This window comes from Dreissena polymorpha, chromosome 16 (assembly GCF_020536995.1).
Source record: "Dreissena polymorpha isolate Duluth1 chromosome 16, UMN_Dpol_1.0, whole genome shotgun sequence".
Taxonomy (NCBI): Eukaryota; Metazoa; Mollusca; class Bivalvia; order Myida; family Dreissenidae; genus Dreissena; species Dreissena polymorpha.
The window spans coordinates 41,494,660-41,522,152 of record NC_068370.1 but is presented as its reverse complement, the minus strand read 5'-3'; the positions used below and the strand labels follow the sequence as shown (position 1 = coordinate 41,522,152).

General features: G+C 37.3%; 1 long non-coding RNA gene across 1 annotated transcript in view; it reads left to right on the top strand.

The window, feature by feature from the left end:
* Positions 1–27,493, top strand: part of LOC127862354 (uncharacterized) — a 118,593-nt gene that overhangs the window by 44,896 nt on the left and 46,204 nt on the right. Inside the window, exon 2 of the long non-coding RNA XR_008040556.1 lies at positions 16,756–16,829. This is a non-coding gene — a long non-coding RNA (uncharacterized LOC127862354). The remainder of the gene's footprint in view (positions 1–16,755; positions 16,830–27,493) is intronic.

Genomic DNA, 27,493 nt, shown 5'->3' with positions numbered 1-27,493 from the left:
GCATAAAACCTTCAGATGGGTAGGCTGGGTTAGAACTACACTGGCTGAATGTGGCATAAAACCTTCAGATGGGCAGGCTGGGTTGGAGCTACACTGGCTGAATATGGCATAAAACCTTCAGATGGGCAGGCTGGGTTGGAGCTACACTGGCTGAATATGGCATAAAACCTTCAGATGGGCAGGCTGGGTTAGTCTACACTGGCTGAATATGGCATAAAACCTTCAGATGGGCAGGCTGGGTTGGAGCTACACTGGCTGAATATGGCATACAACCTTCAGATGGGCAGGCTGGGTTAGAACTTCACTGGCTGAATGTGGCATAAAACCTTCAGATGGGCAGGCTGGGTTGGAGCTACACTGGCTGAATATGGCATAAAACCTTCAGATGGGCAGGCTGGGTTAGAACTTCACTGGCTGAATGTGGCATAAAACCTTCAGATGGGCAGGCTGGGTTGGAGCTACATTTGCTTAATATGGCATAAAACCTTCAGATGGGTAGGCTGGGTTAGAACTACACTGGCTGAATGTGGCATAAAACCTTCAGAGGGGCTGGCTGGGTTGGAGTTACACTGGCTGAATATGGCATAAAACCTTCAGATGGGCAGGCTGGGTTAGAACTACACTGGCTGAATGTGGCATAAAACCTTCAGATGGGCAGGCTGGGTAGGAGCTACACTGGCTGAATGTGGCATAAAACCTTCAGATGGGCAGGCAGGGTTAGAACTACACTGGCTGAAAGTGACATAAAACCTTCAGATGGGCAGGCTGGGTTGGAGCTACACTGGCAGAATATGGCATAAAACCTTCAGATGGGCAGGCTGGGTTGGAGTTACACTGGCTGAATATGGCTTAAAACCTTCAGATGGGCTGGCTGGGTTGGAGTTACACTGGCTGAATATGGCCTGAAACCTTCAGATGGGTAGGCTGGGTTGGAGTTACACTGGCTGAATGTGGCATGAAACCTTCAGATTGGCAGGCTGGGTTGGAGTTACACTGGCTGAATATGGCATGAAACCTTCAGATGGGCTGGCTGGGTTGGAGTTACACTGGCTGAATATGGCCTGAAACCTTCAGATGGGTAGGCTGGGTTGGAGTTACACTGGCTGAATGTGGCATGAAACCTTCAGATGGGCAGGCTGGGTTGGAGTTACACTGGCTGAATATGGCATGAAACCTTCAGATGGGCAGGCTGGGTTGGAGTTACACTGGCTGAATGTGGCATAAAACCTTCAGATGGGCAGGCTGGATTGGAGTTACACTGGCTGAATGTGGCATAAAACCTTCAGATGGGCAGGCTGGGTTGGAGTTACACTGGCTGAATGTGGCATAAAACCTTCAGATGGGCTGGCTGGATTGGAGTTACACTGGCTGAATGTGGCATAAAACCTTCAGATGGGCAGGCTGGGTTGGAGTTACACTGGCTGAATATGGCATGAAACCTTCAGATGGGTAGGCTGGGTTGGAGTTACACTGGCGGAATATGGCATAAAACCTTCAGATGGGCTGGCTGGATTAGGGCTACACTGGCTGAATGTGGCATGAAACCTTCAGATGGGTAGGTTGGGTTGGAGTTACACTGGCTGAATATGGCATAAAACCTTCAGATGGGCTGGCTGAGTTAGAGTTACACTGGCTGAATATGGCTGAAACCTTCAGATGGGTAGGCTGGGTTGGAGTTACACTGGCTGAATGTGGCATGAAACCTTCAGATGGGTAGGCTGGGTTGGAGCTACACCGGCTGAATATGGCATGAAACCTTCAGAGGGGCTGGCTGGGTTGGAGTTACACTGGCTGAATGTGGCATGAAACCTTCAGATGGGCAGGCTGGGTTGGAGTTACACTGGCTGAATATGGCATGAAACCTTCAGATGGGTAGGCTGGGTTGGAGTTACACTGGCTTAATGTGGCATGAAACCTTCAGATGGGCAGGCTGGGTTGGAGTTACACTGGCTGAATATGGCATGAAACCATCAGATGGGTAGGCTGGGTTGGAGCTACACTGGCTGAATATGGCATGAAACCTTCAGATGGGTAGGCTGGGTTGGAGTTACACTGGCTGAATATGGCATGAAACCTTCAGATGGGTAGGCTGGGTTGGAGCTACACTGGCTGAATATGGCATGAAACCTTCAGATGGGTAGGCTGGGTTGGAGCTACACTGGCTGAATATGGCATGAAACCTTCAGATGGGTAGGCTGGGTTGGAGCTACACTGGCTGAATATGGCATGAAACCTTCAGATGGGTAGGCTGGGTTGGAGCTACACTGGCTAAATATGGCATGAAACCTTCAGATGGGTAGGCTGGGTTAGAACTACACTGGCTGAATATGGCATGAAACCTTCAGAGGGGCTGGCTGGGTTGGAGTTACACTGGCTGTATGTGGCATGAAACCTTCAGATGGGCAGGCTGGGTTGGAGCTACACCGGCTGAATATGGCATGAAACCTTCTGATGGGTAGGCTGGGTTGGAGTAACACTGGCTGAATATGGCATAAAACCTTCAGATGGGCTTACTGGATTAGGGCTACACTGGCTGAATGTGGCATGAAACCTTCAGATGGGTAGGTTGGGTTGGAGTTACACTGGCTGAATATGGCATAAAACCTTCAGATGGGCTGGCTGGGTTGGAGTTACACTGGCTGAATATGGCCTGAAACCTTCAGATGGGTAGGCTGGGTTGGAGCTACACCGGCTGAATATGGCATAAAACCTTCAGATGGGCAGGCTGGGTTGGAGTTACACTGGCTGAATGTGGCATAAAACCTTCAGATGGGTAGGCTGGGTTGGAGCTACACCGGCTGAATATGGCATAAAACCTTCAGATGGGCAGGCTGGGTTAGAACTACACTGGCTGAATGTGGCATAAAACCTTCAGATGGGTAGGCTGGGTTGGAGCTACACCGGCTGAATATGGCATAAAACCTTCAGATGGGCAGGCTGGGTTAGAACTACACCGGCTGAATATGGCATAAAACCTTCAGATGGGCAGGCTGGGTTGGAGTTACACTGGCTGAATGTGGCATGAAACCTTCAGATGGGTAGGCTGGGTTGGAGCTACACCGGCTGAATATGGCATGAAACCTTCAGATGGGCTGGCTGGGTTGGAGTTACACTGGCTGAATGTGGCATGAAACCTTCAGATGGGCAGGCTGGGTTGGAGTTACACTGGCTGAATATGGCATCAAACCTTCAGATGGGCAGGCTGGGTTGGAGCTACACTGGCTGAATATGGCATAAAACCTTCAGATGGGCAGGCTGGGTTAGAACTTCACTGGCTGAATGTGGCATAAAACCTTCAGATGGGCAGGCTGGGTTGGAGCTACATTTGCTTAATATGGCATAAAACCTTCAGATGGGTAGGCTGGGTTAGAACTAAACTGGCTGAATGTGGCATAAAACCTTCAGATGGGCAGGCTGGGTAGGAGCTACACTGGCTGAATGTGGCGTAAAACCTTCAGATGGGTAGGCTGGGTTAGAACTACACTGGCTGAATATGGCATGAAACCTTCAGAGGGGCTGGCTGGGTTGGAGTTACACTGGCTGAATGTGGCATGAAACCTTCAGATGGGCAGGCTGGGTTGGAGCTACACCGGCTGAATATGGCATGAAACCTTCAGATGGGTAGGCTGGGTTGGAGTTACACTGGCTGAATATGGCATAAAACCTTCAGATGGGCTGGCTGGATTAGGGCTACACTGGCTGAATGTGGCATGAAACCTTCAGATGGGAAGGTTGGGTTGGAGTTACACTGGCTGAATATGGCATAAAACCTTCAGATGCGCTGGCTGGGTTGGAGTTACACTGGCTGAATATGGCCTGAAACCTTCAGATGGGTAGGCTGGGTTGGAGCTACACTGGCTGAATATGGCCTGAAACCTTCAGATGGGTAGGCTGGGTTGGAGCTACACCGGCTGAATATGGCATAAAACCTTCAGATGGGCTGGCTGGGTTGGAGTTACACTGGCTGAATGTGGCATGAAACCTTCAGATGGGTAGGCTGGGTTGGAGCTACACCGGCTGAATATGGCATGAAACCTTCAGATCGGCTGGCTGGGTTGGAGTTACACTGGCTGAATATGGCATGAAACCTTCAGATGGGCTGGCTGGGTTGGAGTTACACTGGCTGAATATGGCATGAAACCTTCAGATGGGTAGGCTGGGTTGGAGCTACACTGGCTGAATATGGCATAAAACCTTCAGATGGGTAGGCTGGGTTGGAGTTACACTGGCTGAATGTGGCATGAAACCTTCAGATGGGCAGGCTGGGTTGGAGTTACACTGGCTGAATATGGCATAAAACCTTCAGATGGGTAGGCTGGGTTGGAGCTACACTGGCTGAATATGGCTTGAAACCTTCAGATGGGTAGGCTGGGTTAGAACTACACTGGCTGAATGTGGCATAAAACCTTCAGATGGGCAGGCTGGGTTGGAGCTACACTGGCTGAATATGGCATGAAACCTTCAGATGGGTAGGCTGGGTTAGAACTACACTGGCTGAATGTGGCATAAAACCTTCAGATGGGCAGGTTGGGTTGGAGCTACACTGGCTCAATATGGTATAAAGCCTTTTTTCACATGCCGTGGGTCATGAATTGTTGTGTATTTTTCATTTAAACCTATTTCTATGCCTTTCTCCATTTATTTTTATTAAGCAAATCCAATGTGACACTTACTTTTGAAACTGTTCACATAATGATGTTAAAAGGGCATAATTCAACTGAGATGTTTTAATTTACATTAATGTGACTTAAAAGTGGATTTTCAACTTCATCGCCATTAAGAGTAATGTTCCATGTAACAGTAAAATGTAATAAACAAGTGATTGCTAATATTGATTGAACCTGGAATGAATATTTTTATTGTGCAAGTGGCAATATTTCTCAGATTTCGTCATTAACATGATCCTGATTGGATGCGTTAATTTTCAGACATTTGAAGAGATAAGGTCTGCAGCATTGTAAATGTCAAATAAAATCTTTGAGCCTACACACCACCAAGCATCGAAGAATAAAGGACATCAGAGAGTAATGATCCAAGACTTATTGATTGATCCAAGGACCCACCGTCTGTGAAACAATATTTACTAAAGTATAATCATTACCTTAAGTTGACGATGAATGAGCGAGTCATTCTTGCAGAACGTCTTATCAGGCTATTATCAGTTCAAAGGACTTCACTTATTGTAGTGTTTTCATTTGCTAATAGAATTGAGTCCCTCGGGACTAAATGAGGCCAATTTGCATAAATGTGACTAATGTTTTATGATCATGTGGAAGAGTTCTGGGTAATTTCAAGATAGACAGACGGGCAGCCTTCTCCGGAAATTAAAAAAAAGTATAAATAGGGCCTAATTAATCATACAATGGTTTTTGCGATTTTTATGACACTTCTGCACGAAATCTGTAGCAGCCCCTGGGTATTCAAGTGTTGAAACTCGTGAAAATTGAGAACTGCTGAATACGCAGTTGACTGACGACTTTCAATACAGTAAATGTGTCACACTGTCTGATGTAACTGAGCAAGTATGAAACATGTTCTTTCGTGCTTCAGTTATATTCAGTTTGATAGAAGTTTAAATTTACAGTTACTAGATATGATTTTCAGTTCTTAACATGCAAGGTGATATTTGTTTTTATTTTAGTTGAAATAAACCAACAACTAACACTGTTAAAAAAATGATAAAGGAGTAAAATATAATTGTAAAACAAGATGTGTTTGTGAAACACTATGCCCCCCCCCATATATTTGCCTTTTGACCTTGAAGGATGACCTTGACCTTTCACCACTCAAAATGTGCAGCTCCATGAGATACACATGCATGCCAAATATCAAGTTGCTATCTTCAATACAATGTATTGCAAAAGTTATGGCAAATGTTAAAGTTTGACGCAAAACAAACAAACCAACAAACAGACAGGGCAAAAACAATATGTTACCTAGTATAGACTGGGGGACATAATAATAAATATGAACAACAAATCATGTTAAATAGTTTATGAAAACTAGAATACACTTACAAATTTTAATATAAAAATGATCACTTATTAAAGAGACTTGCTCACAGATTTGATACTGCCGAAAAATGTCATTGACCCGCTTATGCCTAGTGTACTCTCCCATCCTTCTTGATTGGATCAATTTATTTCCAAAATTAGGGATGTCTAGTATATTTATTTCTATATATAGAATATTTCTTACAGAAATTCTTTTTAGCAAACAGCGCAGACCCTGATGAGACGCCGCATCATGCAGCGTCTCATCTGGGTCTATGCTGTTTGCCAAGGCCTTTTTCTAGATGCTCGGCATAAATGGGTTAAATGAATTAACAAACAGAGCTGCAATATTTGGAAAAGCTTTAAAAAATCATAATAGCATTAGGAAAAAAGAAAGAATTAATAATGCGCCTAACCCAAGGTTGGATACCAGCACCGCCACAAGGTAATGCTAACAAGCTGCCAATACAATGCTCAGGCTTTTGAATGTAAATTGTTTTTAATTTGCTATCTCAACAACTTGTTTTTGCTTCATTATTGATGAAAAACATTATTACCAATTAAGTATTTTTTCACTTTCGATTATCAAATAATGATTTTTTTTTGGTTTGTTTATTTACTGGTAACATTTTGTCTGGACCACTAGTGTGTGTGTTTGCTAAATTGTTTGAATATAATTCACACATTCTTTTTTGAATCTATAACCATTATCAGTTTTAATGTCATTTTGCTGAAGTGTGAACAAGTCCCTATTATGACATTTGGGAAATGTTTAATATTGCAAAAGTAATTTTTTGTATAATACTTTGCCACAATTAAGGCGAATTATGGATTTTATTTCATTAAGCTGAATATTGGATTTCTGATTTATATGCATGGTGTCAACTGTCCGAAAACACTAATGCCTGGCTCAAAGATGGCATTATCGAAAATAATTGTTTCCTAGAATGCTATAAAGAATGCTTAGAAATGCACATTATTGCTCTGAGCTGGCTAAACCTGCAAGGCTTTAATGGCTGTGTGTCAACAGTATGGTGTACCAGTGGGGACATGAAGAAGCTATGTACTATCTCATCAGTTTTTGATTGGACTTTTTGAAGAAAATTTCACTACCTGTCTTGGCATCAGCATGGGTTCTGATATAATTTAAAGTTTTATTGTATACTTGTTTCTCAGGAAAGGCTTGAGGGATTTCATTTAAACTTAAAGTATGTATTCCCCAATTACCCATATTAAAATGAACTTTACTTCTAAAGTATCAAGGCTATTGCTTTCAAACTTCAAATACTTGCTTACTATCATGAGGGTACTGTACCTGGCAAGTTGAATTTGACCTTGACCTTTCAATGACCTTGACTCTTAAGGTCAAATTAATAAATTTTGCTTAAATTGCCAATATTAACTGCTTTATTTATGATCAGATTTGATTCATTATACTTTGACAAAGCAACACGTACCTGACATACCACAATGGACTCCACCCAAACCTTCTCCAACGCCCCACCCCAGAATCCCCCCTCCCCTCCCCCCAATTTTTTTGTTTCTTATTTTTGACAGATCATCTAATAAATGACCACACACCTACATTATACCCCTCTCCTACCCCCACCCCCACCCAAAAAAGTTTTTTTTTTGAAACATGGTAAAAAAAACAAACAAATATTTATTTACTTTATTTTTGAAGGACCGCCCAACTATCTCACCCAAGCTATTGCTATCAAACTTGAAATAAAATCTTATTAGTCTTTACAAATGTTCAATAGATTTTGGAAAATATACCTGAACTCAGAATCATCTATAAAGTACAACTTCTGTAAAGTACAGTACAGCCAAAGCGTAACAAACGTATTTCGCGATCCGCGGCGGCAAGGCGAAACGAGTCGATGCCGCGTCAGTCGTTGAAGCCGCGTCAGTATGCGGCGGCAAGTCGCATTTCGCCGCGAAACTTCGCATCTGTCCGCTGAGGCATGCCGCGATCCGGGACATGATGCCGAGTCGATGCGCATCATGAAATAAAAAATCTTTTTAAAATTATTAGTTACATGTAGTTAACAAATTTTGAAAGAACAATTATAATAATAATTAAAATCATAATAAATTTATTGTGCGCGGATTGTATTAGCATATACATGTAAGCATAGTTAATGTGTCTGGCCAATTATTAAGTTTGTTTCCCGCCCGTAGCGTATGTATTTCACACATAAACAAGGTCTCGTAATTATGTTTTCGCACATACAAGTGGTCAAGGCTCCAGCATATGGTGGATTTATAAATTAATTGCATGTTGATTCCGCTATTATATTTTAGCTGAGAAAATTAGCAGTTTGAAGCCACATCAATAATCAAGACGGTGACGACGTATTTGTAGTTTTGTTAATTATCAGCTTATTATAACTATTGTTTGAATATGCGTATATAAACACGTTTTATTTTGTTCATATTATACAGTTAATATCGCTACTAATTACCCGATAATCCTGTATATTCCAGTTTTAAAGCAAATGCTGGTAAATATTTACGATACACAAACATTCTCGATATTTCCTTTAGTATCAAATACATTTTGGCATTTGTTACTATTTATAGAGATGATGAAATAACGTCTCCACTGAACACGCGATTTACGCCTGACGTGATGTTCATGTATTTATACAACACAAAATACACCCAAACTTTCCAAACGACGTTCTACATGTCTGCATAATTTTCGCGCGCTTTTTATGAAACAAAGGATATAGCATTGTTTATTTGACGCTAGAATTTGCCAAAGGACGTGTTAGCATTAAAATTCGGAAGTGTGTTTCGGATTACAAATTTAATAATGATAATCGAACGAAACATAAACAGTTGCGCGTAATTAATTCTACGCTACACATACATGTATGTACATGTAGGTGGATATCTTTTCACTCGATCCGTCGCGTACGTATGCGGCGGATTTACTTCGCAAACGTACGCGAGGTTAATACAGACTCGGCGTCGTTGTGCGGATCGATGCCGAGTGCCACGGCGATACGCCGCGTGAACACACGATTCGGCCGCCGCGGACTAATAATCTGGCCGTGGCGTAGCAGCGGATTATGTTTGTGCCGCTTTGGCTGTACTGTATCACCTTGACCTTATTGAATATGAACAATTTCCCAATGATGGCTTACATTATATTTCAAGCACTTGAATAGTCTATTAGCACGCTGTCTTCTGACAGCTCTTGTTTAAAACCTTTTTGATCAAGTTTCCATGAGCTATTTGAGTACTGATCCCACCATTTCTGTCCTTTTTGGACATCGTCAATCATAAATGAGCAGCGCTTTGGGAAAACTGGGCTTAATGCATGTGCATTAAATGTCATTCTAGATAGGCCTATGCAGTCACCATAGGCTAATTTTCTGCAATTTATCATTTGAAGGAAATCAATTGTCTTTGAAACAAAAATCAAGTTTAAGCAGAAAGTGGCATCCCTTATTAGCCTGTGCAGACCTTCAGGCTATTCTGGGAAGAAACTTTACACACATGAATGAAGGCCAGTTTTTCTAAAGCGAGAATCAAATGCACATGAAGACATTATGACCCCTATGATACACCATACCTTAATGAGTTGGGCTCCAATGACATGAGTCACAGAGTTATCAGTTGTCTCATGCTGGGGACCGATGTCCTCAGATGGGTAGCAAGAAAATCCAATCAGGGAGGAACCATTTGCAAGGAAATTCAATGACATTGTCAACAAAAGACACTATGGAGACCGTATAATCAGATGAACAATTTCTCCAATTAAGACTGGCAGTCTTCACTTAAGTCTTCTAGAGTGATTTTTAACCTCACTCTGTCTGCCACTTTTTGATGCAACTGACGGTTAATTTAACTAAACGGCATAATGCACGGATGCCTCGAGGGGTTACTATGGACCCCTAAGCAGATTTCTGTGATGGTAAATACTTCCTGTAAAGGACAATTTCCCACTGGACAGTTGTTCCAGAGCACTTTTGTATCACAGTACATTAAATGAGATGAAGTGATTTATGGTAATTGGCAAAATAAGAAGCAGAGCGACGTTAGAATTTTGTTGCCAAAACACAGTGTTCTGCATGAAAAACATTGTGAAACGCATTTGCCATCATGATTATTCATATTTGAATATTAAATGTTGAAACATGAAATGATGTTGTTTGAATCCAAAAACAACACTTTTCATCACCAGTAAAAGGCAAAGAGATATAGAATTGGCATTGTCCGTCTGTCAATCCATATGTTAGTTTGCAGTCAGTCCCTCTGTCTGTAAATATTGTTGCAGGGCTATATCTTAGAAACCTTACAAGATACTTAATATGAAACTTCATGAGTGTATACCCCAGTACTAGATATCAATAAGGAGAAGTGCCATGAACCATAACCCTACACTTTCTTAAACCTTGTCAATATATAAGAAGTGGTAATCATGGCTTCACCACAGACACAAATGTCCGGCGTAGTGCTGTTACAGTTTTTAATGTAGAACATAAAAACTTGCATCCATTATTCGCATTCATATAACTTTATGTTGAAAATTCACAAGATATACCTTTTTTCAACTTGGAATTTCTAAAACATTATTGTAAAACCTTGTTACATATTACGCCAGGCAGTGTGAGAGGTAAAGGGTAGTGGATTATTCACCGCTTCTGTAACAATTTTAGCCCCAGTTTCTGTCTGAGTTCACACTAAAGTGTTTAAATGATCTAAATCAGACAACTTTGGTGTTCCATGTATCAGATGACCGTAGTATCTCAACATGACCAGTTCATTTAATAACGACTTACATTATTTATTTGTTGAATTAAGTCGACCATCAGTAGCCCTAGGTAACTTTGTGGGTAAGCTAAAGTGGCTTCTTTTTGTAAGTAGTAATTTCAAAGATCCTTGTTTGGCCAAGAGATAAATGTCTTTGAAAAGGTAATGGATGGTGACCCTTAAATTGGTCATCAAGCAAAGGCCCTGCCTGCGGTTACAGTTTGGTTATTTAGTTATGCCAATCAAATGAATAACTGCCTTCGCTGTGACCCTCTGTCATCGGAAATTGACTGATTTGGTGGAGATTAAATGACAATGTGAGGTGAATTGTCCCATGGATACAAGACTCCCTCTGAGAAAATGGGGTCTTATGCATAGATATGTAGTGGATAGTGTTGTCCAAGATAAGGTCACACAGGCTAATAAGGGACAACACTTTCTGCTTTTATAGTGTTTTTGGCTAAAGGAAGTTTCCTCTTTGCAAAATCCAGTTGAGAAAGAAAGTGTCATCCTAAATTAATCTGTGCATAAGCATTAAACCCTGTTGTCCCAGAGTGTGACTTTTATGAGTCATAATTCCAACTTTGCCCCTTAACTCTTTCAGTCCGGGAACCAAATTTTGAAGGCCTTTGCAAACAGTTTGGATCCAGATGAGACGCCACAAAACGTGGTGTCTCATCTGGATCCAAACTGTTTGCTATTCTGATAGTATTCTTAGAAAAAAAATCGAAGAAAATGCTAATTTTAGAAATTCAGCAGACGACATTTTAGCACACGACAAATTTCCCAGCATGCAAAGGGTTAATTGATAGAAAATAATACATCTGCAGACACAGAAAACAAATAGTCTTGGATGTCGTGATCAAAGTTATGAGCTGTTTGACTGATAATGATTGAATATTTTGCGAGATATAATATTCACTTTTGTGTATTAATTAACTTATTAACATTCAACAAGATCAGATAAGCTTGGTTCTGTTTAGTTTTGGTGTCTTTCACAATTATATCATGTTTACGGGTATAGTAGGTAATTCTGTTGATGAAATCAGTCAATTTTTCAAATTAAAGCCTCATCTATATTAAGTATCCAGTAATTTAGTCATTGATATATACCATTTTCAACACACATGCTTTCTTCTTATTTGGGCTTCCTTGTCAGACATCTAAGCCACATATTAATTCTTTAGAAATAAGATGTTAAATGTCCGTAAGTTCTTGTGATTTCCAGGAAAACGTTACTCCTGCATTCTCAAGACTCTTAAGAGTGGTCTCCCTGTTACCACTTGTGATGATGAAGAGAACCTTCCTGCTGCCAGGAAATGTTAGCATGTATAAATGTACCCATGTCATTGTGATGTTGGGATTTTGTAAAGTTCTATTAGCACACAAAAAGTAAAACAATAATGACCATGGAGTATTTGTCTTGAAATAAATTAAAATAGTAAAGGTAATCTTAATACGATACTGTACATGTTATGTTTCTACTTTTTTAAACGAAGTCTTATTAGAAAATTAGAAAGTAGTTATTTGATAGTGTTTATAGTCCTCATTTGCTTATAGAAAACTGTGCATCTGTCTTGTTAGAAACATTTAACACTTGTATAAATAGTTCACTCAGCGTGATAGATAAGTTGCTCTATATACCTTGTGAAACGAGAATAAAATGTGCATGGTAAAAATGGTAACATGGTAAAACAAATAAGAAAAAGAAGAGAATAAAATGTACTGCAGGCTAATCTGGGACCACACTTCACATGCATTTAGTCTGAAGAAAAATCCTCTGTTTTACCATAATCATTTCCCCCTGATACTTGTGGGGCTTCATTTCACTTTCTCTTGAGGTGTGATCTATAATTTATTGTTGAACAAATTGGCCATGATACCACCATTTGATCATTTCGCTTTCCTGTTGATAAAATGGAGGCATATACCAAGAAGAAACATCCAAGGTGCCGAAAGAGATTTTTGTAAACAGTCCCAGAATTATGGCCTACTCAGCAGATATGAAGAAAATCTTTGCCCTAGAATTGGGTCATATGCAGTCATAGAATTACAAAGCCCGGTTCAGGGCAGAGAGTGTGGAAAAAAATTGAATAAATATTATGTCTCTTTTATGTTTCTTATGTAAACTGTGGTTTGCGATATCATGCAACCGTCTGAAGGGGATAGCAATATTTACATCATCAAATATAGTGCTTGTATGACATTGTACAAATGTCCCTAATAACATTGGCAGTGCCAGACGAAACGAGTGCAAACTATAATTGCCGAGAAATGTGCTGTAAAACGTATACTGTTTCACCTCTCTTTAAACAACAGTTTTTTATCTTTTGCCAAAGGCAGAGGGATATAGAATTGGCGCTGTCCGTCAGTCCTTACCTTGTCTGTAACAAACTTTGTAGGGCGTTATCTCAGAAACTATGTAAGGTATCAACATGAAACTTCATTTGTTTATTAATATCAAAGAGGAGAAGTGCCTTGCACAAGAACCATAACCCTACATTTTCGTTTTTTGCTATAACTATTATACCATACACAATTTCAACATGAAACTTAATGGGTGTATTGATATCAATGATGAAAAGTACCATGAATCATAACCCTATATTCTCTATGATGAGAGTTATTGCCCTTTGATGTTTTGATTAGGATTTAACTTTTTAGGGCTAAATCTCAGATGCAATACAAGATTTCAACATGAAACTTTATTGGTGTATAGATATCAATGAGGAGAATGGTAATGCATAAAAACAAATACCCTAAATTTAATTTTTTTTTCAGGGTCATACTGTATATCAAGGGATTTGAACCCATCCATTAACATAATATATTTGGCAGGGGATATCAATTCAATGAAGTTACTTGTTTTAATTTACAGATTTTGTAAAACAAATTCCTCAAAATGAGTATTTAGGTGTATATTATTATAGTTTGTTTAATCCAGAACTTCCAAAAAAGTTTATGAAAATGCAACATTTGTGTCCATTTCATTCCTAGATATTGTTGATAACTGGTAGATATTCATGTATTCATATTCAGGTTCGATACAGTTGTAAAACCTTGTGATTGTACATAGATATTGTATTACTTTGAGTGGTCCTTTTTACATGACATCAAGTTTTGTTTATAGACATAAAATAGAATCATAATTGTTACAATAGTACTTGTCTTTCTGCATATTTCATCTATTTCAAACAGGTCTAATCAATCTAAACAAACAATTGAGGAATTGCTTAAAGCCCGCTGATGTACTTTTAACTACCCTTGGCAAGATAAAATGTAATGTGTGATGAAAGACATTTATTGCATAAGATATTAACAACTTAATTGGTCAGTTCATGATGAAGGTTGGTGGTATACAATCCTGCAATCACTCATCATAAAGATTTTGCGGCGCATGAAAACCCATCATTTAATATGGGGATGTTAGAACAACTTGACATGTGGCGGCCGAAATAATGCATTATTGTTGTCCTAATTTTCAAATCGATGGGAATTATTTTTATTGAACATTTTACGACCTTGTTTTATTGGTGGAGAGTCATTAGAATGTTGCTAAGGAACATAATAAGATGTTTAATGTTTGTAACTTAAGCAGTTTTATTGCTGCCCTGTTAATTAATAATGAATATAGACCCAATCTGTCTTTTTGTTTTGTGATTTTTAGCGAAATCATGTATTTGTACTGTATTTCTATATAGTAAATCTTATTTACCAATTTGAATTGAGTCTGTCATCAGTAATGGATCAATAATGGATCAGAAGGAAATAACTTTGATAGGTTTCAGTTTATATTTTGATGATAGTCAGATTATAGCAATGATAACAAGTATTAATTACTTCAAATAGTTTATTAAAGTTACATGTTGCCTTATGATACATAGATTTTTATGCCCCCCTTCGAAGAAGAGGGGGTATATTGCTTTGCAAATGTCGGTCTGTCGGTCGGTCTGTCAGTCGGTCGGTCGGTCTGTCGGTCCGTCCACCAGGTGGTTGTCAGACTATAACTCAAGAACGCTTGGGCCGAGGATCATGAAACTTCATAGGTACATTGATCATGACTCGCAGATGACCCCTATTGATTTTGAGGTCACTAGATCAAAGGTCAAGGTCACTGTGACCAGAAATAGTAAAATGGTTTTTGAATGATAACTCAAGAACGCATACGCCAAGGATCACTAAACTTCATGGGTAGATTGATCATGACTTGCAGATGACCCCTATTGATTTTGAGGTCACTAGGTCAAAGGTCAAGGTCACGGTGACCCGAAATAGTAAAATGGTTTCCGGATGATAACTCAAGAACGCATACGCCTAGGATCATGAAACTTCATGGGTAGATTGATCATGACTTGCAGATGACCCCTATTGATTTTGAGGTCACTAGGTCAAAGGTCAAGGTCAAGGTGACCCGAAATAGTAAAATGGTTTTAAGATGATAACTCAAGAACGCATACGCCTAGGATCATGAAACTTCATAGGTAGATTGATCATGACTTGCAGATGACCCCTATTGATTTTGAGGTCACAAGGTCAAAGGTCAAGGTCACGGTGACCCGAAATAGTAAAATGATTTTCGGATGATAACTCAAGAACGATTTTGCCTAGGATCATGACACTTCATAGGTACATTGATCGTGACTCGCAGATGACCGCTATTGATTTTCAGGTCACTGGGTTAAAGGTCAAGGTCACAGTGACAAAAATCGTATTCACACAATGGCTGCCACTACAACGGACAGCCCATATGGGGGGCATGCATGTTTTATTTCTGTATGTTTTGCTACAACTATATAATGATAATGATAACATGTACAATTTGATTAAATTTGATATGAATTCTTTTTAGAAAAACAACTTAAAAACAGCTTGACATTTCATAACCTTTAAGTTTGTAGAGTCATTAAAACTGGGTTTTGTCAGTATCACAATTTGTTTTTGTTGAATAATGAATGGTGGGTAACATCTTCTATTCCCAATAGTTTGTTTTTCTGCAGCATGTGTCGGTAACATATGGAAGACTGGCACTCACAAATAGTTTATCAAACTTTATCAAAATAAGACCTTGTGTATTGCTTGAAGACACATCTGCCGTTGTACCCCCAAAATAGCTTCTGTTTAGGGTTGATCAGTCTTTGTTGCTGTATTTTTTGTTGCATTTGGTGACATTTGCTGTACCAATTTCAAAGCAGTTAATACCTCTACGATTTTATCTGTAAGCACTGAATATCTTAACCCTTTTATACCACTTAGCTACGTATTTTAACGCTTTTGTGGTCCTTTAAAATTTTTAATATAATTAAAGACCTTTGTTACTAGATTCAAGTTGTAAAGGCTATGCAAACAGCATAAAACCAGAACAGCCTGCGAGTAACTCAGTCTGTTCAGGTTTATGCTGTTTGCTGCTCATAGTAGTATCTAAGGGTTGGAAATGAAGCCTTTAAAACTTGAATTTAGTAAAAAAAGGTCAAAAATTAAATTTAACTTAATAAGGGACAACGAATCAGTAAAAATACGTATCTAAGTAAAGGGATATACTAAAAAATTCAGAAATACTTGTTTGTTATTTTTTAATTAAACATATAATTTGAGTCATTTCTTTACATTTTGTAATGATTTGTAACCAATAATTTGTAACCCAATAATGTGTACAGCAATAGTTTTGTCTGCTGATTGTGTTAAACCCATTTATGCCTAATGGACTCTGGACCCATCCATCTAAATTGGATCAATTTATTTCCAAAATTTATTTATTTCCAAAATTAGGGATGTCTAGTATATTTATTTCTATATTTAGAATATTACTTAAAGAAATTCATTTAAGCAAACAGCGCAGACCCTGATGAGATGCCGCATCATGCGGCGTCTCATCAGGGTCTGCGCTGTTTGCCATGGCTTTTTTTCTAGGCACTTGGCATAAATGGGTTAATTTCTAGAGAATGAGAAATTCTCTTAAACTGCTTCTACATTTGAAGTGTCATTATCTTTATTTCAGACTAAGTGACATTACAAAATTCATGTGACTTCAAATATGTTACCAACAAACAGTCTGTTGCCAAATTTTTAAAGGTAAGCCTTTACAAACTTTAAACCTGTTGCCAAAATTTGTCAAGGTTAACTGTTGAAAGAACATATTAAAGGGTTTTGACAAAAAGCTGATGCCTTAACTTTAATCCTCTTTAGAACTTCTGCGTTCAAGTGTGATGAAATTTGTAAATATGGGTGTAAACATCAAGACGCTTTTGAAAAGTGACGACTGCAACTGAAAGCACCTGGGTTGCGTGCAATAGGTTGACGCATTAGCACGGACATCATAATTATGATGTAATGATGGACATAATTCGATTTTGATATCGGGATTTTCTTTAATACGACCACATGTGAGGTTGCTTGCTGTAAAAATGCGCACTTGCAAAGCAGATCACAATGTTGTTTTTGTTGCACAAACTGGAGCAAATATGTGTCGCATATTTACTGCTCACTTGACTATTTAGGTTTATATTATTAAATGGGACTTAAATTTTGGACTGATTTAATGGCTTGTTTATTAAAAAGCGTTATGTTACTGGAGTCATGCGAAAATGGATCTTATGCCATATGTGGCTAAAGAGTACCTTCAGGCCAGCCTGTGCATCTGCCAAGTCTGGTCAGGTCAGCTAACCTGACTGAAATTCAGACCTTGTGTGACTATGAAACTTTTATTAACTTTGATTTTGGTTTCTGAGTACCTTAACAAAAGATTGCACAGGCTAATCTGTGCCGATACTTTAGTGCATGTTTTCCCACAGCATGGGTAAACTATAAAAACTAATGACTGCTTGCACTTAGCGCCTTAATGGGTTGGCTTTCATTTACACTGGTAGTTCAAGGTGATAGCAAGGAAGTGTAAGTTCATAGCCCCAGATAGTGTTAAGGTAATTATCCTCTTCATTGCAAAATCAGCATGGGGTCGGATAGGGATTTTAGCAGGAATTTTCAGTATTTTTGTTGCTATGGTAATTCATTTTCCAGCTGATGCCAGGATGTTTACATGTCAGCTGCTGATGTCTGTCTTGCAGAAGGTAAACTGGGTCAGGGCTCAGAAATGGGGACAAGTTGATTTCCTTGCAGCTGATTGGTTGATGATTGTTTAGGTTACGCTATCATAAAGGTTACATACAGCTAAGTGAAAATTGCATGTTAATGCCCTGGCTGGAGGTGGGTATTCTAAGCTATTTGGTTTTCATATGCATGTTTGAGCTTGGGTAATTTATTCAATAGTTATTGAAAGTAACGGGTTAAATAAAAATAAATAAGTATTTATATAAATTAAAAAGTTGTGTTTTTTTAGTTCAACTGAGCATGATTTGCTCATGGTGAGCTATTGTGGTAGGTAGCCCTTAAGTTTTAGGTTGTTTGTCATAAACAATTTGCTTCAAACGACATCTCCTCATAAACTGCTAGGCAGATTTTCATTATACGTCTTAGGAATGATCCTTGAGTAAACCTCTGTCAAGTTTTCCATAGTCCTGGGCCGTTGCATATGCAGGTCATCAGCTGAAAATAGATGTTAAAAGTGGAATCATAAAAAATCTCTGAAACTGCAAGACTTAAAGGTTTAACCCATTTATGCCTAGTGTCTAGAAAAAAGGCCTTGGCAAACAGCGTAGACCCAGATTTGACGCCGCATGATGTCTGCGCTGTTTGCTTAAAGGTATAACTGTAAGAATTATTCTAAATATAGAAATAAATATACTTGACATCCCTAATTTCCGAAATAAATTGATCCAATTTAAAAAGATGGGAGAGTCCACTAGGCATAATGGTTTAATATTTGATGTATAACATCCTCTAGGGGCTCTCTATGAACAATCTTCAAATAATGCCTCTGGAGTCAAAACAGGCCACGCCCAAGATGTCACATAATAATTTAGATTCATGAAGTAAATACCTTGAGAAAAAATATTTGAAACCGCAAGGAAGAAGGGTTTAAATTACATAATATTTACTGTGTAGCATTGTCTGTGGCCCTCTACAAAGATTGGTTTAATTATCTCCCTTTATATAATTTCAAAGTAAATTTTTGTCTGGAGCATAACTCTAAATCTACTTAAGGGATTTACTTGAAACTTGAAATATAAACAGATGGCAAGTAGGAGAAGTGCAGTGACTAAGAGACATAACTCTATCTACCTTAGTTTTTGAATTATCTCCCTTTATTTAATTTCAAAGTAAATTTTTGTCCTGAGCATAACTCCAAATTTATTCAATGGATTTACTTTAAACTTTGAATATAAACAGATGGCAACTAGAACAAGTGCAGTGACCAAGAACCATAACTCTATCTGCCTTAGTTTTTTAATTATCTCCCTTTATATAATTTCAAAGTAAATTTTTGTCTGGAGAATAACTCTAAATCTACCGAAGGGATTTACTTGAAACTTTAAATATAAACAGAGATTGCAAGTAGGAGAAGTGCAGTGACTAAGAACCATAACTCTATCTTCCTTAGTTTTTTAATTATCTCCCTTTATTTAATTTCAAAGTAAATTTTTGTCCTGAGCATAACTCTAAATCTACGGAAGGGATTTACTTGAAACTAGAAATATAAACAGATGGAAACTAGGAGAAGTGCAGTGATCATAAACCATAACTCTAACGGTCATAGTTTTTTAATTATCTCCCTTAATTTCATTTCATAGTAAATTTGTATCAGTTTTGTCACAGATGACACAGGTGCCATGTTTATACAAATATTATTCTACTCTCTAAAACAAATGTTCTCATACAAGCAAACACATTTCGCCGGGGATGACCATGTTAACATGGCCCTTGTTAATGAATGCTTTTTATACGCCCGTCTATGACGGGACGTATTATGGTATACCCCGCGTCCGTCTGTCCGTCTGTTAATGTCGTACGCTACGTCAAATATCCTTTGACAGATTTTCTTCAAATTTTAACACAATCTAAATATTGATAAACCCTGATCCCCTTTCGTTTTTGACGGAATTCTGAATTGTCGTTCCAGAGTTATGGGACTTTGTTCGTCAAAATTTCGTGATTTCATTGAATGTCCTACTGTAGCTCAAATATCCTTCGATGGATTTTTTTCAAATTTCAACACAATCTTAATATTGATAAACCCTGATCCCCTTTCGTTTTTGACGGAATTCTGAATTGTTGTTCCAGAGTTATGGGACTTTGTTCGTCAAAATTTCGTGATTTCACTGAATGTCCTACTGTAGCTCAAATATCCTTCGATGGATTTTTTTCAAATTTCAACACAATCTTAATATTGATAAACCCTGATCCCCTTTCGTTTTTGACGGAATTCTGAATTGTCGTTCCAGAGTTATGGGACTTTGTTCGTCAAAATTTCGTTATTTCATTGAATGTCCTACCGTAGCTCAAATATCCTTCGATGGATTTTTTTCAAATTTCAACACAATCTTAATATTGATAAACCCTGATCCCCTTTCGTTTTTGACGGAATTCTGAATTGTTGTTCCACAGTTATGGGACTTTGTTGAATGTCAAGGAGACGGCGCTCCATGCTCATGTACTTATAAAATAAACCATGTATTCAAATACAAATAAACTGAAGTAAAAAAATGATTCAAAGGGTTATTTATTACCTTACTACTTCATTGGCGAACGACGGGCGTATCATGCGCTCATGGCGCAGCTCTTTATTTAATTATTCACAAATCACACACTGAAACTTTAATGAAAAACAACTTAAAGAATGTTCTTATCATTGCTTTGTTTTTTACATGACTTAACCCATTTATGCGTAGCTTCTAGAAAAAAGGCCTTGGCAAACAGCGTTGACCCAGATGAGTCGCCGCATGATGCGGCGTCTCATCAGGGTCTACGCTGTTTGCTTTTGCTTGAAGGAATTTCTGTAAGAAATATTCTAAATATAGAAATAAATATACTAGACATCCCTAATTTTTGAAATAAATTGATCCAATTTAGAAGGATGGGAGAGTCCACTAGGCATTAATGGGTTAATGTTCACATGCTTGACTATGATTATTAATGATGTTGACATGGTCAAAACACTAGTACAAGAATGTCATTTCAATAATTTGGCTTCTGATTTCTTTGATTGTCAAACATCTCCATTTCAATGCTGACAATTGTTGGGACATGATATTTCATTATATGGCAATGGTAATTTCGGCGGGGTAGTAAATCTTAGCTCAAGTCTTGTAATAAAACATACATATTATTTTTATTTTTGAAAGTACTGAATTTCAAGCAAACTCACCTTAAATTTCAGTGAAATACTGAACATTGTCATGACTGAGCCATTTGCAGAAGCGTTTTTAACTCTTTCAGTGCGGGAACCAAATTTTGAAGGCCTTTGCAAACAGTTTGGATCCAGATGAGACGCCACAGAAAGTGGCGTCTCATCTGGATCCAAACTGTTTGCTATTCTGATAGTATTCTTTGAAAAAAAATCGAAGAAAATGCTAATTTTAGAAATTCAGCAGACGACATTTTAGCAGACGACAAATTACCCAGCATTCAAAGGGTTAATTGCTGAGATTAAAATTATCACCAGCGCTCCATAAATATCTATCCATGCTAGTAGCTCTTACAATCCAATGATTGTTAGGATAAGCTATCAATCTATTTTATGGCCTTCATTGCACACATCCCCCTGTTTTCTGTTGTTAAAACAAGCCACTGCCTGCCAGGTAATGGAGCTTTAATTAGGCTCAATCAGTGAAACAATTCCTAGAGAAACACTGGTAATTTATCCAGACCTTGTAACAGAGTGATTGCGGTGTAACAAGTTTTTCTTTTTCATAGAAAGAAGCATGGTCATCTAAGTGTACCTAGTAAATAGATTTATTTTTTTAAGCAAAAATAAAGCTCAAATAATAAAAAAAGGAAAATCAATAAAAGTAAATCAAAGGCACAGTCGAAACATTTGGATTTAATGACTCCAAAGCAACCTAAAAATACCAAAAGGTGTTTTAAAAAGTAAGCTGGGTTTTAAAAAGCAATGGTTTTCAGAACATGGGGTTAAAAGGGTCTTTTAATATATTTTCTACCCTATAATATATGTTATAACTAAAGTGTTGTGGCATTAATCATGGTCAACTGTGTGCTCAACTGAGACTTTTGCTTGATAATGGGTAAATGCGGCTATAAACATTTTCTGTTTTTAGATGTTTTCACAAGCAATGCTATGTTGTCAATTCCTTGTTGTAATTGAAATATACATCCAAATTAAAATATCTTTTAATATTTCCCTTTTCATATAAATAAATATTTCCCTTAATATCATGGTATGTTAACATCAAAATATGAGTTAATTGATTATTAACAATAATTTATGGCTAGATATTTAAATAGCATCAGAATAAAGTTGTTTATCAGTCTCATAAAGTCAAATTAACAGTGTAGTAATAATTATTTTACAATTGGTCTACTCCTATGAAGTGGTCGAATTTCAAACATTTATGATGGTAGAAAAAAGCTAGCAATACTGCGTATTTAATAATATTGCACTCTTTAATAGCGTGAATAAATGATTTACATTAAGATTCATATCTCTATTTTTCCAAACCATTAATCACATACCGGTACACTTTGCAGCATGGGTACATGTTTTCATGGTGCATGTGAGTTATTTTCTTTGAGTCATTATCACCATTTAACTGAGGCATGTTGATTGATCAGTAATTGTTCACAGTGTTAATCACAATTTCATGACAAAGCTGTGATGTTGAGCAAATATTTGATGATTGGTGTCAATCTATCGCGCCTGCATTGGGTGACCTTTTGTCCCTGTCATCTCATGACCATCGCAGAGGTCACATGATTAATACAATGGTCATGTGACTAACCAAGAGGTCAGCATGTGTCAACGGAATGATAAATTACAGGATCTGTCAATCACAGAAAATTGAATTGTATCAACACGGCTCTCTTAAAGCTATGATTAAACCTTTAGTTAAACTGCAGGCTTTTTCCGCTCCATTTTGGGAATACGCCACACTGGAATTTTGGGAATTTCGCGTTGGAAAACCCCCATTTTGGGAAAAAAATATTCGCAAAATTGGCTCAATTGGGAAAAATTATCGCATGTAAATAGTGTTTCTTATATTTCAAAGAAGCCGTTAACTGGTAAATAACTAACTATTTTGATAACTTATTATTAAAATTTTACAAAGTATTATGAACATGTGAGATAAAGGCAGGTTTTTATCCCCACGCTTTTTGAAAAAAAGGTGGGGATATTGTGGTTATCTCCGCCGTCCGTCCGTCCGTCTGTCTGTCTGTCCGTCCGTCCTGGCCACTATCTCCTCCTACACTAAAAGCACTAGAACCTTGAAACTTACACACATGGTAGCTATGAGCATATGTGCGACCCTGCACTATTTGGAATTTTGATCTGACCCCTGGGTCAAAAGTTATAGCGGTTGGGGTGGGGCCGCGTCAGAAATTATCACTCATTTTTTTAGGTTATTTAACATTTACTTCTTTATTTCTACACCGATTCACTTCAAATTGATACTGGACCTCTCTTATGACAATACGGTCAATCTCAACCATGCATGGCCCCATTCCCAACCCTGAGGCGCCCCGCCCACATAGGCCACACCCACCAAAAATTTCCATTTACTATAATTTTTTCATTTCTACACGGATTCACTTCAAATTGATACTGAACTTTTGTTATGACATTAGGGTCAATCTCAACTATGCATGGCCCCAATCCCAACCCTGGGGCGCCCGCCCACATAGGCCACACCCACCAAAAAATTCCATTTACTATATTTTTTTCATTTCTACACGGATTCACTTCAAATTGATACTGAACTTCTCTTATGACATTAGGGTCAATCTCAACTATGCATGGCCCCATAACCAACCCTGGGGCCCCGCCCACATAGACCACACCCACCCAAAATTGCCTTTACTATAATTTCTTCATTTCTACACCGATTCACTTCAAATTGATATTGAACTTCTCTTATGACAATACAGTCAATCTCAACTATGCATGGCCCCATTACCAACCCTGGGGCGCCCCGCCCACATAGACCACACCCACCCAAAATTGCCTTTTACTATAATTTCTTCATTTCTACACCGATTCACTTCAAATTGATACTGAACTTCTCTTATGACAATACGGTCAATCTCAACTATGCATGGCCCCATTACCAACCCTTGGGCCCCGCCCACATAGACCACACCCACCCAAAATTGCCTTTTACTATAACTTCTTCATTTCTACACCAATTCACTTCTAATTGATACTGAACTTCTCTTATGACAATACGGTCAATCTCAGCTATGCATGGCCCCATTACCAACCCTGGGGCACACCTAGGTCAAACATTCGGCGTGGGGATACGCGTCGGCCTCTGCCGCGCCATTTCTAGTTTAATCTGAATTTGGGGAAAAGGCCTGGCTTTTTTTGAGGTGAAAAAAATCGTGAGGAAAATAAGGAAAGTCTTAAATAATCATTAATATATTTTACAGTTTTTAAAACAAATTCAAGGCAACAGATAATTTAATTATGCAACACTTTCTATTGTCTACACCGGATCAGGTTAACTTATATATTTTAAGTTAAAAAAAAAAAAAAATTTTTTTTTTTTTTTTTTTTTTTTGGAATCAGGAATTTTTTTTCAATTGGGAAAAAACAAACAGATTTGCATTGGGAATGGGGCCGAATTTCGGACCCGTGGCATTGGGCGGAAAAAGCCTGAACTGGTACCTGTGGAATTATTTAGTTTGCCAGATTACATGTTGCTGGAGATTTTGCCTTATCAATTGTTCATCGTGTGATTTTACATAATAAGAATATTTGTCATTAAAGAACTATAATAATTATGTTGTTGGTTGTTCAGTGGTAAACAATGATATTAAGCAAATGCATAATTTAGACTGGTTATATTTTGAACTGGTCTGTAAATTTGTTTTCTTCTTAAGGACAGTCTGGCATGTAAATTGTTACAGTCTCTTCGGCTTTCTCCCTGTCGGTTATCCCACTATTCAATTTACTGTAAAGTGCAAAAAGGTGAATGCTTATGTTCATGACATTCTTAAGCTCATTAATCATCAATATTGGGAAGAATTTTATAGTGCAAGTGGTTGTGTTTAGAATGTTTTTCTGACTGAAATAAAAGATGGTTTTTAGGTATCTATTATTATTGAAAAATTATAGAAAAAGACCAATTTGATTTACAAAGTCTGCAAACACTTTCTTTAAAATATTTAGATTGTTATATTGTTTACGTATTAAATGTATTTACATGTAATTTCTATGTTGCCCTGTATTAATTGTTGAGTTAATTGCTGACCCGATTTAGTTTACAAAGAAACTTAAATATCCAGTATGTTTATTAAAAAAAATGCTTAATATATTCTTTTAAAACCATACTGTGTAATAGTATTATGTTAATAGTTAATAAAATGACCCAGTGCTTAAACCTTTGCTGACAAGGAAGCAAAAGTTTATACTTTTCATCAATGTTTAAACAACAGCGCATTCATCAGTGTTATATAATTAACTGATATTTTGGTGGGAAATACACGTTTTGAGTCATGATATAATTATTTGCTGTGTTTATTATTGTAAGGGTGGCTTCAACCTTGAAATGCATTAGTCAGTCTTGTAATTTAGTCCACACAAATGTGATAATACAATACCTTAAAGTAAAGTGATATTGTGAGAATTATTACGCAAGGAATTCTTTTGATCAGTAAATTCTACTCAAGATTTCCTGATTAATAATGTTGATACATTTTAACATATTATTTTTGGACCTTAAACTAAATATAAGTTATCTTGGAATGTGTTTTGTACATAGTCCACAATGAAACCTTTATTACATGTGGTCTTATCATGTGTTTCATGATTCCCAAATCAATGAGCGCATGGAAATGCATGCAGCATAAAGGTGAATTGTGTGATATTTTTGGAAAGAGGAAAGTTAATTATGACTTCTGCAGATTACAGTGTAACGAATATCTAAATTATAAGATAATTTAAATTTGGCTGCACAGGATAATTTTAAAATATTTTTATTAAAATATCTTTAATATAACTCTTCCTGCAATTATTTGTCAGGTCGTGCCGTTAACTGCCAGGCCATGAAAACTGATACAGAAAACACATTTATGTTACGTGCATGCTATGCTTGACACTGACATGGCATTACCCAGGGAGGTCAGGCAGAAATATCAGTAATTGCTGGTCTTTGGAAACTGATACTTTGAAGCATGTGCAGCTGGTAAGTAAAGAGATCTGGATCCACCGGGCAACACTAGCCTATTCAGTTTCATAATTATGGCAATAAGACATGCTCTTAAGTTTTTAAAATTTTTTTGTGTGTGGTGCGATTCACTGTCCTTCACAGCTTAAATTACAGGTTGCAGATAAAATTATATCATAATCATTGTATTTTAACAAGTCAATATAAATATCTTTCATTTAATATTACATTGCAAACCATTTTCAAGTTATCATACATAACCTGAACAAACAAAATGTGATGAAGAAAATAAAATTAAGTAAGAATGCTGATTATTAGAGGTAAATTAAACAATTTGAATACATTTAAATTTCAGCATGTTTATGAGTTCAGAATGTCAGAATACCTTCATTTTGGTTCAACTGGCCATGTGTTTTTCCCATGCATTCATTTATTAAGTTTACATGTCATTCAGGCCACGACTTTTTTTTTTATTGGTTTACAAAAATTTTTTGGAAAATGGTCCATCCGGCGGTCGAAAAAAAAAAAAAAAAAAAAATCCATTCGATGAATAGAAAAATAAAATAAAACTAATAACGACAGGCCGCGTGTTCACAAAACAATTTTGCAAATAAAAATCGATTTTAACTGACAGATTTTCATTTTTGCCAATCAATTTCAATGGAAATCCATTTTCAATGACGAGCAAAATCGATTTTCAATTGGACATGAACAACATACCTATTCTTTCCTGAAAAAAGATTTTTGAAAACATGTATAAAATTTGAAGCAAAAATTTAAAAATCCCATTTATAACTTTTAACGGTATTGACTTTAGAGGGACTGTCACCACAAACAACGAAAAAAGTTATAAAATATTTTTTTACAATTTTAAATTAAGTTTTATATTGATTAAAATATCATGACTTGTATATTTAATACATTACTTGAAAAGGTTGATAAGTTTTCATATTTTCAGTATATTCGGTAAAACAATTTTACTGGGTACAGGTACCAGGTATTATAAACTACCTGTTAACAATAAATAACGCAAGTAGATTGATCATCATCGTCACGTGGTAAATCCAGGAATGCAAATGTGCATGCGTAGTGACTTGTATATATTTTATATATAAATGATCAATCTACTTTTATTATTTATTATGTGTATATCGTTATGTCACCTATTTTCATGATGCACTTTCTATTTCACATCACAAAATTTTATTACCGAATCGAATATACTGAAAATATGAACTTTTTTCAAGACATGTATTAATATACCAGTTGTGATATTTTAATCAATATATTAACCCTAAAAGCGCTGGAGCTGAATTTTAAAGGCCTTTGCAAACAGTTTGGATCCAGATGAGACGCCACAGAACGTGGCGTCTCATCAGGATCCAAACTGTTTGCTATTCTGATAGTATTCTTTGAAAAAAATCGAAGAAAATGCTAATTTTAGAAATTCTGCAGACGACATTTTTGCAGACGACAAATTTCCCAGCATGCAAAGGGTTAAAC